This window comes from Gekko japonicus, unplaced genomic scaffold (genome assembly GCF_001447785.1).
Source record: "Gekko japonicus isolate JY-2015 unplaced genomic scaffold, Gekko_japonicus_V1.1 scaffold12, whole genome shotgun sequence".
Lineage (NCBI taxonomy): Eukaryota > Metazoa > Chordata > Lepidosauria > Squamata > Gekkonidae > Gekko > Gekko japonicus.
Window position 1 is genome coordinate 882911 of NW_015161947.1, and position 7967 is coordinate 890877.

At 46.9% G+C, this 7967-nt stretch overlaps 1 protein-coding gene across 3 annotated transcripts in view; it reads right to left on the minus strand.

Annotated features, from left to right (window-relative positions):
- SLC6A6 (solute carrier family 6 (neurotransmitter transporter), member 6) overlaps positions 1-6551 on the minus strand; it is a 71748-nt gene extending 65197 nt beyond the window's left edge. The window contains exon 1 of one of the 3 annotated variants that reach the window (XM_015429378.1): positions 6478-6551. The gene's annotated coding sequence lies outside the window, so the exon portion shown is untranslated. Of the gene's footprint in view, positions 1-5481; positions 5543-6477 lie in introns of those variants that run through there. The other 2 variants (XM_015429379.1, XM_015429377.1) reach the window with 2 other exon arrangements.
- Positions 6552-7967: the final 1416 nt, after the last annotated feature.

The following is a 7967-nucleotide window of genomic DNA, read 5'->3' on the forward strand; positions in this document are numbered from 1 at the left end:
TGATTCTTATAGTTCCTGCCACTCCCTCCTTCTCTCCATTCTTTGGAAATCTCACCTCTACACTGGTCTCACCTCAACTCTTACTCCATGCCCCAGCTTTCCCCTCCTTCTGTTCCATTCAGCCCACCCCTCTGACAATGGTAGTTAGGAGAAAAACAACAAACACAATTGTGACATCAGCAGCTGTTACATCATCCCCCCTTCTTCATCTCAGATTTTCTTGCTGCGTTCCTTAGGTGTGCCAAGAAGTCTTAGATGAGCATGGATGTGTGTGTGCTATAATGGCCGCTGATGCTGAAAAAGCACTTTAATTCCCCCACCCTTTTAAGCAGAGGAACCTGGTCCTCCTGCCCTACGCAGTTGTGAGGGGAATAGTTCTCTAGAATTCGTATGCCTCTCTTCTAGCTGAAAGGACACGCACCTCTTCCCTCCCCCCCCCCCAACCCAAGTCATTTCCCTTTCCCTTAACTTTTTTTTTTTGACCGTGGCAGTGAAGTAGTTCAGGAGGAAAGCTTTTCCTAAGGGGAGAGGGCATTTGAAGGACTCTCTCTAAAACCATGGCTTCCGCCACTGAAGCACTTTGGAAGAAAAAAGCAGACAGACTCTCTTGGATAAACCTGCAGACATCTGAAACATTATTACAGAGCTAATAAGATTACCATGAAGATTTGTATGTATGTATGTATACAGACACCTGTAGCATATAAACTACTTTAACTTGTTTTTCCACAGTCCTTCAAGGCAGGAACTATCTCAAGTTGTTATCTATACAAAAGACCCTGGACACATGTCACAGGAACATGCAACAGTTGGCTCTGCATGCCGCATTGTTAACCAGTCATATCAACAAATGTACCAAGTCCGTGAAGGAGACAAAGCAATCTTATCCCACAACCTCAAGTCATGTGGGCAGCAACTCATTTGCAATCTACAATATTTTCTGCAGCAGTCCATCATAAATGTCAAGTATGTTTTGAACCATTTCTGTATAACAGTGTAGCACTTTCCTCTTAATTTGTAGGCATTTTCCAAAACAACTGTAGACATTTTCAGCACCATGATGTTCTGGTGAATGACCTGAATGTATTACTTAATATGTTATACCCAAACTTGAACCTAGATCTGTATCACTAGATATTTCATAACCTCTTTTCTCCTTAGGGTGCAATAGCAATATAAACTCTGTCTACACCAACATTTTTAGAATATTTTCCTGTTGATCAATTACTTTCATTTATACCACCACAAACAGAAGAAAAATGCATGTGCTCATTCTACTGGAACTGACAAGCACAGCTTTCTAATAGAAGGATTTGTGGGCGTGGTGCTCGAGTGAAGGTTCACCAGGGCAATCCAGTTGATCCATATAAGAAGTTGGTCTGACAGGTTAAAGCAGCAGTGTGAAGCCATGACCACAACAGAGCATTTTAACAGCAACCATGCCACCACAGCTTAACTTGTTCTAGCTATCATCATATAGATTATGGTATTCCATGAGCACAAATAAAATCAAACATAAGACACATCTACAGTGTTTTAGAAAAACAGCATGGGAAGCTCAAGTAAACTGATCAACACATTAGGTTGGGTCCCACAGTGAATTTCTGTGAAAGGAAGGAGGGATTTTCACCAGATGCCCCCTCACACTGTTCCTGAGGGTCTCCTGTACCTTAGCAGCAACTTTCAGAAGGACTTTTTGCCTACAGCAGGAGGAAATAAGCGAGGAAGGCCCACTCCGTTTCACTGATGGGAATCCTTTCGGCTAGCAGAAATGTTCTGCAGGATCCAAGCTATTAGAAGGGAAGACACAGCTTCCCTCCCCCAAAACTACAAGCCAATCTGTCCTGGGGGAAACCAGCTGTTTCCCATTCCCATTAGACACGCTACAGAGACAGAAGATAGGCGGATTTTCCAGGCGCGATCACGCCGCAACATCTGGGAAGCATAGAGCTCCCGTGGCAAACCTGAGGCTTCCCGCCGAAGATGCGGAGTTAAAAACCAGTGCCCCCAAGGTACTAGTTTCCGGAAACCGCAGGGCAAGGGCTGGCGTCTGATCGCGTTTCCGGTGGTGGCATCCGGCGCCCACCCATGTCCCTTCGCAAAAATGGTTTCCCCACCCCCAAGTCTCCACAAGATGTGCACAAGCACCCAATGGCGCATGTGCACGAAGAGGAAAGTGAAAGTGCCGTTTTGGCTAAAAAAAAACCCCATGACCCCGTTTGTCACGGCAGCGGTGCCTAGCCATTGCTGGTGTGATCGCGCCGCTTCTATGCCGCGCTGCAGGATTGTCGTGTGCTTGCCACCCTCGTTTACCCGCCGGTGCCGAGGGAAGGACCCATGGTGTGCCCCCGGCGTATCTGATCGCGTAATCATGGATCAAACTGCGCCGGGGCAATTAGTCACGCCTCCCCCCCCGCAATATCTGGCCCGTGTGACCGGGGCCAAAGGTGATCTGATCAACCAGATCAGTGACAGCAAATCTTTTTGGGAAAGAGAGCCACAAGTCAAGCCTAAAGTACAACTCCATATGTCTCAAGAGCATTCTTTAGTACAGATGCCCACCCTCCAATGCATAGGTGTGGAGGGATATTGCCTCCAGTTGACTGAACCAAGGAGCAGGTAAGCACAGAAGAAATAGACAAAGTCTTTGGGAGTGCCACAAGTCCTCATTGCCTGTGCCATGTCTCCTTTGACTTTGCCCAACAAAAGACCTTAAGCAATTTCTAGTGCCTCGGAGAAAAGGAAGAAAATCTTAGGAGATATCCCAAGGACATTGGCTATGTAGGAGATGGAATTAAAACTGTGCCCAGTTCCCGCTACCACAAAAAGCAAAATGCAGGTTGGGGAGCAATTTGGGTTGGAAAAATGGTGCAGGACAATGGGTTATGGAGTCTCTCTGATCAAACCCGCAGCCCTGTCCTCCTGCATTTCATAAAAAACAAAAACAAACCTGGGAGATCCAGTCACAGGATTCCCGTGACCTGTAGTTTGACCCTGAGCTTTCCTGACATCAATGGGCCATAATTGAGATGCCACTAATGATTTGGCAAGCAATCACTGAATAAGCCCCAGAGCAACTTATACAAAAGTCTCTCATCAGAGCCTTACTGAAGCAAAAAAAAGAGACTTACGTCTCATTCATCTATTTTTAATATTCCAGTCACACATTTTTTCCTGTATGCACCATTCTCTCAACCAAATATTCTTTAATTAGTTATTCGCCTCTTCTACCCCAGCCAATTCTCCTTCTACTATAAAGAAAAGGAAGATGGGGAAAAGGAATGCTAAATATATCTCATCGTTGCAGGGAAATGGTATTTGATAACCAGACAATATCACATTTCACTCTGGGTTTACTCCCGGAGTAAATCAGCTTAATAACGTTTCTCTGGGTTTACTAAAATCTGCCTAAAATCTCTAAAACCAAAGCAACTCATTTTATGATCAACTCACAGAAGAACACTTCTGGATATTTATTCACTCCCTAATACTCTATATGAGCATTAAACTTAATATTCTTTAGCTTGTATCCAAGATCAGTATGCAATTATGCCCAATGCAATAAGAAGCTCTCTGAAGCCTGTTTTGTCTAAATCGCCACATTGGAATATATTGACAATATAATCTGTGACCAAGCAACAAGTGAAAAATGCCTTCTTTCTGATAATTAATAGTTTAATTATTTTTCATCACAGAATACCAACACCAAAAAACAAACAACACACAAAAACAATGCCTTCCTTCTGTAATCTTCTCTCCACACAGCATATTTAAATAAGTACTATGTTAGTCTCATCCTACACAGTGCCCCCACAGGACGGGATGTTATTTGTCAGATATGCTTTTGTTGGCCAGCAAAAGTGCCACCCTCAGTTTATTGACTAGTGTAGAATCAAGAAGGAAAGGAAAATGAAACACTTAGACCTTGGGAGGAAAACAGAAGAGGGGGGCAAGAGCCTCTGGAGAAAGCTTGAGGAGCAAAATGGAACCATGAATTAAAACTGCACAAGAACTGGGAAGATGAAAGAACAACCAATCTAAAATGGAAGACAGAGAGAAAAGTAAGGCCAATGCAGCCAATACAGATTCATTCCTCCTTGTACTCTTAATTAACTCTCAAAATTTGCCTTAAGCAAATGATATGGTATTACAGGAGATGTCCAGCTCATCTCATATACAAACTGAAACCCATTCTCTTTTCCTGCTACAGAAAATCACCTTCCAAGCAACATCACCCAGGAAAATATTTCCATCATGTTCCTTTGAAGCCCAATTCTGCCATCGCAATGAACCCCCCACCCACATCCAACACAAACCTAAACACAAAAATTCATTTGCCAAGGGCACAGAGGTCTGGCCTAGACTGGCGTCATTTGTCAAACATCATCCATCCATGACCACACATTTTTAACACGTTAGGTTTTTTTCAGCTCATATGACCAATGGTCTCAAGCACATCCACAACATACGTATAAAATACCAAAAAGCAAGAATTTAAACAGTTTTAACAAAGTAATTTGCGTTACTTTAAAAAAAAAAATTAGCAGCAATTCATCAAATTTCCAGATCACACACCCGATTTCTGGCTCTTGAAACAAAGCTATTTCAGATTTTGCCAGACCAACACTTGAGACTATTTGATGCACAGGAACAAGAAAGAATGGTGGTGGAAAGTGCCATCCAGTTGCAGCCAACTTATGATGACCCCTCATGGGGTTTTTAAGGCAAGAGACTGTTCAGAGGTGGTTTGCCATTTCCTGGCTCTGCACATAAGGAGCCTGGACTTTCTTGGTGGTCTCCCATCCAAGTACTAACCAGAGCCAACTGTGCTGAGCTTCTGAGATTTGATGAGACCAGGCTACAAGAAACTATAGAGGTTACCAAAACAGCACATTAAGCACAACTGACTTCTCTTGGCACACTTTCTTAATACCTTTCCTGATAAGGTTGAAAAACAAACAGCTAAGGAAAAATAAAAAGCTCTCTCACACTCTTTTTCCCACACCTCGGCAAAAGCCACAGGGAAATTCAAGATTCCAAAAGAAGGTATCTGTTTCTTCACTATTACATCTGCCTCTTCATTTCACAGAATGTTGTACCATGTTATCTTCAGAATTCTAAAGACACCAGTCCTAAGCATGCCTACCAGGAAATGTGCTGTTTGAAATATATGGGCCTTGCACCCCAGTGTGCATGATTAGACTGTAATATGATGGAAAATAAAATCCCGACCATCTGATTTCAGCATTAATATACCTTTTGTCCAAAACACAGGTTTTATAGGTAACAACAATTTCATTCTCCACTTTATGAGATAGTATACAGAGAAGACAATGTTCTCAACCAGCTATCAGCTGATCCTTTACATGCATGCAAAGTGGCTTCCTCTTTATGTTCTTATATGGAAATTTAGATGGTGTGTATCAAAAACTCTCTAAGCACCTTTCATTCAATGGTCATACACAGCTGAATATTCATTACCTTAGTGTTGGCTTTTGATTCCAGTAACAGAGTTGCAAATTCAGAATCACTTTGTTGACGCTGAAGTGTCCCTAAGAGTCAGTTCTTGCCAGCAAAGTTTCTTTTTCTTCCCCCCCCCTTCAAGAAAATGAATGAACGTGTTTGCAAGAGGGCTATCACCACGCAGAAGGACTGGCAACAGCTGCACAGCAATGAGCTGTTATTTTCTAACTAATTCTGAGGAGGGAACCACATCTTCAAAAAATAACTTAGCAGCCTATTGCATGTGTGCATGGGTGGGGGGAAGCACATGTTCACACACAAAAGAACAAAATGTACTAAATCAAGCAGAAACTATTACCGCACCACTTAGCAGATATCTCTTATTAGAAAGTTAACAGAAGGTGTCAGAGGGGGAGGGCAGGGAAAGAAAATTACAGCTCAGCCAGCTGTGCAGTGTACCAAGAAAGGTGTAGGCACATAAAAAAATTTTTTTTGCAAAAAAGAGGGGGGGGGCACACAAAAGCAACTCCACCATGCTCTCTAAAACCGCATCCAAACGATACACCCTAAAGGTAAATGGCAAAAGGACAAACATAAATCTCTGAGGAAAGAAAGGACCCCGCAGGAAGGGATTGGGGGGGGGGGCTCAGCCTGGCTAGAAAACCTGGCCAAAGAAGCCCCTGGTAAAAGGTTTCCTTCCTTCCCACCTTGCCTGAGAGGATGCCACTAGAGAAGCTAGAAGAATCCGCGTCGCCTTTCTTCAGAGCTGCCGGTCCTTGTCTTCAGCAATGCCAAGGGAGAGGAGATCCATATGCGTGCCTGCCTGCCTCCTTTGTTCCTAAAAGCTCGAAGGGAGCGCGGAGAAAGCGTGCGAGGTGGTGGCGGCGGCGGCGGCGGCGGCGGCGGCGGGGCTTCTGCCTGTTTGCCTGCCGCCGCTCCCCCTCCCTCGCCTTCTTCTCCCCCCCCCCGACTTTTCTCTCTCCCCCTAAACCACAGAAAAGGCAGCTGGGGTACCTGCAGCAGCAGCAGGTCGTCCCTGGCCAGGTAGCTGTCCAGCTTCTTAGCTGTCGGCGTCTCTGTCCTACGTGTCCCGGGGAGAGTGGCAAGGCGACTAACCGGGCTGCGAAGGAGGAAACGGTAATTTATAAGCGCTTTCTTCCTGACCTCTCGTGTCTGTTGTCTAATGAGGGAGCATTGAGCATCACCCATCCTGCTGAGTGGAAAAACACCAGCTCGGCCTCTTGTTTGGCGGGGGGAGGGAGGAGGGAGGGGTCGGCAGGGGGAAAAGGGAGGGGCCAGGGCTCAGGCGGCGGCGGCGGCGGCGGGCGGGCGGCCTCACACACGCAGGCAGGCAGGCACACGCGGAGCGGGAACGGGGCGGCCTCGCCTGGCAGGCGGCCCGTGGGCCTCAACGAGGCGGGGAGGGGCTGCCGGCCACGAGGAGCAGCTGACGGGCGGCCTGAGTGGCGGCGAGGGCTGCTGCTACTGCCGCTTCTGCCGCTGCCGGGAGGCGGGAAAGGGAGCCCGCAGCTCTGGGCGCGAGGCAGGAAGGCGGAAAAGTAGCAAGTGGCCCGCGGCCAATGAGAAACGGGTGTTTTTTTTTTCCTTTGCAAAAGTGGGGAGGGGAGGCCTCTGGGGCGCGTGGCAGGAGACGACGGCTGGCCTCGCGGGCTTAGATCCCTCCTCCCAAAGACACCCCAGGTGAGGGAGGGTCAGCGAAGCAATTTCGTTGCAGGCCTAGCTGCCCCCCCACCCCCCCACTCACACAAAGGCTCCCAGCAGGTGGGTCCATGAATCCCCGAGCAGCCAATGTCACACGTTACACAGCCCAACCTGCGTTTGCCGTAGCCCGCGCTGTGCAGCCAATCATGGCGCCGTGGGGAGTAGAGCTGTACTGCCCCACGTTTGCCGGCAGCCTGATGGATTACCTTCAGCAATGCTGTTAAGCAGTTTAAGACTGGAACGCGCGACCTCTATACGACGGTGGATGCTGCAAAGGCCAAACCGCAGCCTGCGCGCCCCTCCCACGGCCCCGCTTGAGTCCCTGCAACAGGGTGCTCAAGCCCCGTTCGGACGACACCACGCTTTCCCGTCAAAGTGGGCACCTAAATAACGTCCCTTCCCCCCCCCCCCAAAGCCACTCCCAAGACTGATGCAGTGGGCAGATGTGGGATGGGGCAGAGAGGACATTTCTCAAGGTCAGATTCCTGCTCAGCTATGTCCTTGGGTAAGTCCTTCCCTCTTCACCTGTTCTGCCTCACTGTATGATCCTGAGATTTTAATGTTGCTCCGGATTTCTTGAGTGAACGGCAATGGGTAGTGGGAGAACAACCAGTAATAATAAATGGACTGAAGGAAGTTGTGTGGAAGGAAAACATGAGAGAGGGATGGCCAGGGCTCAGCTGTGCTACCTGTTTCCACACAGTAATATGGCTTAACCCTGAAACATGAAGTGATTTAGATAGATAAATAGAGATATAAAATATATTGACTGAATGCTCTCA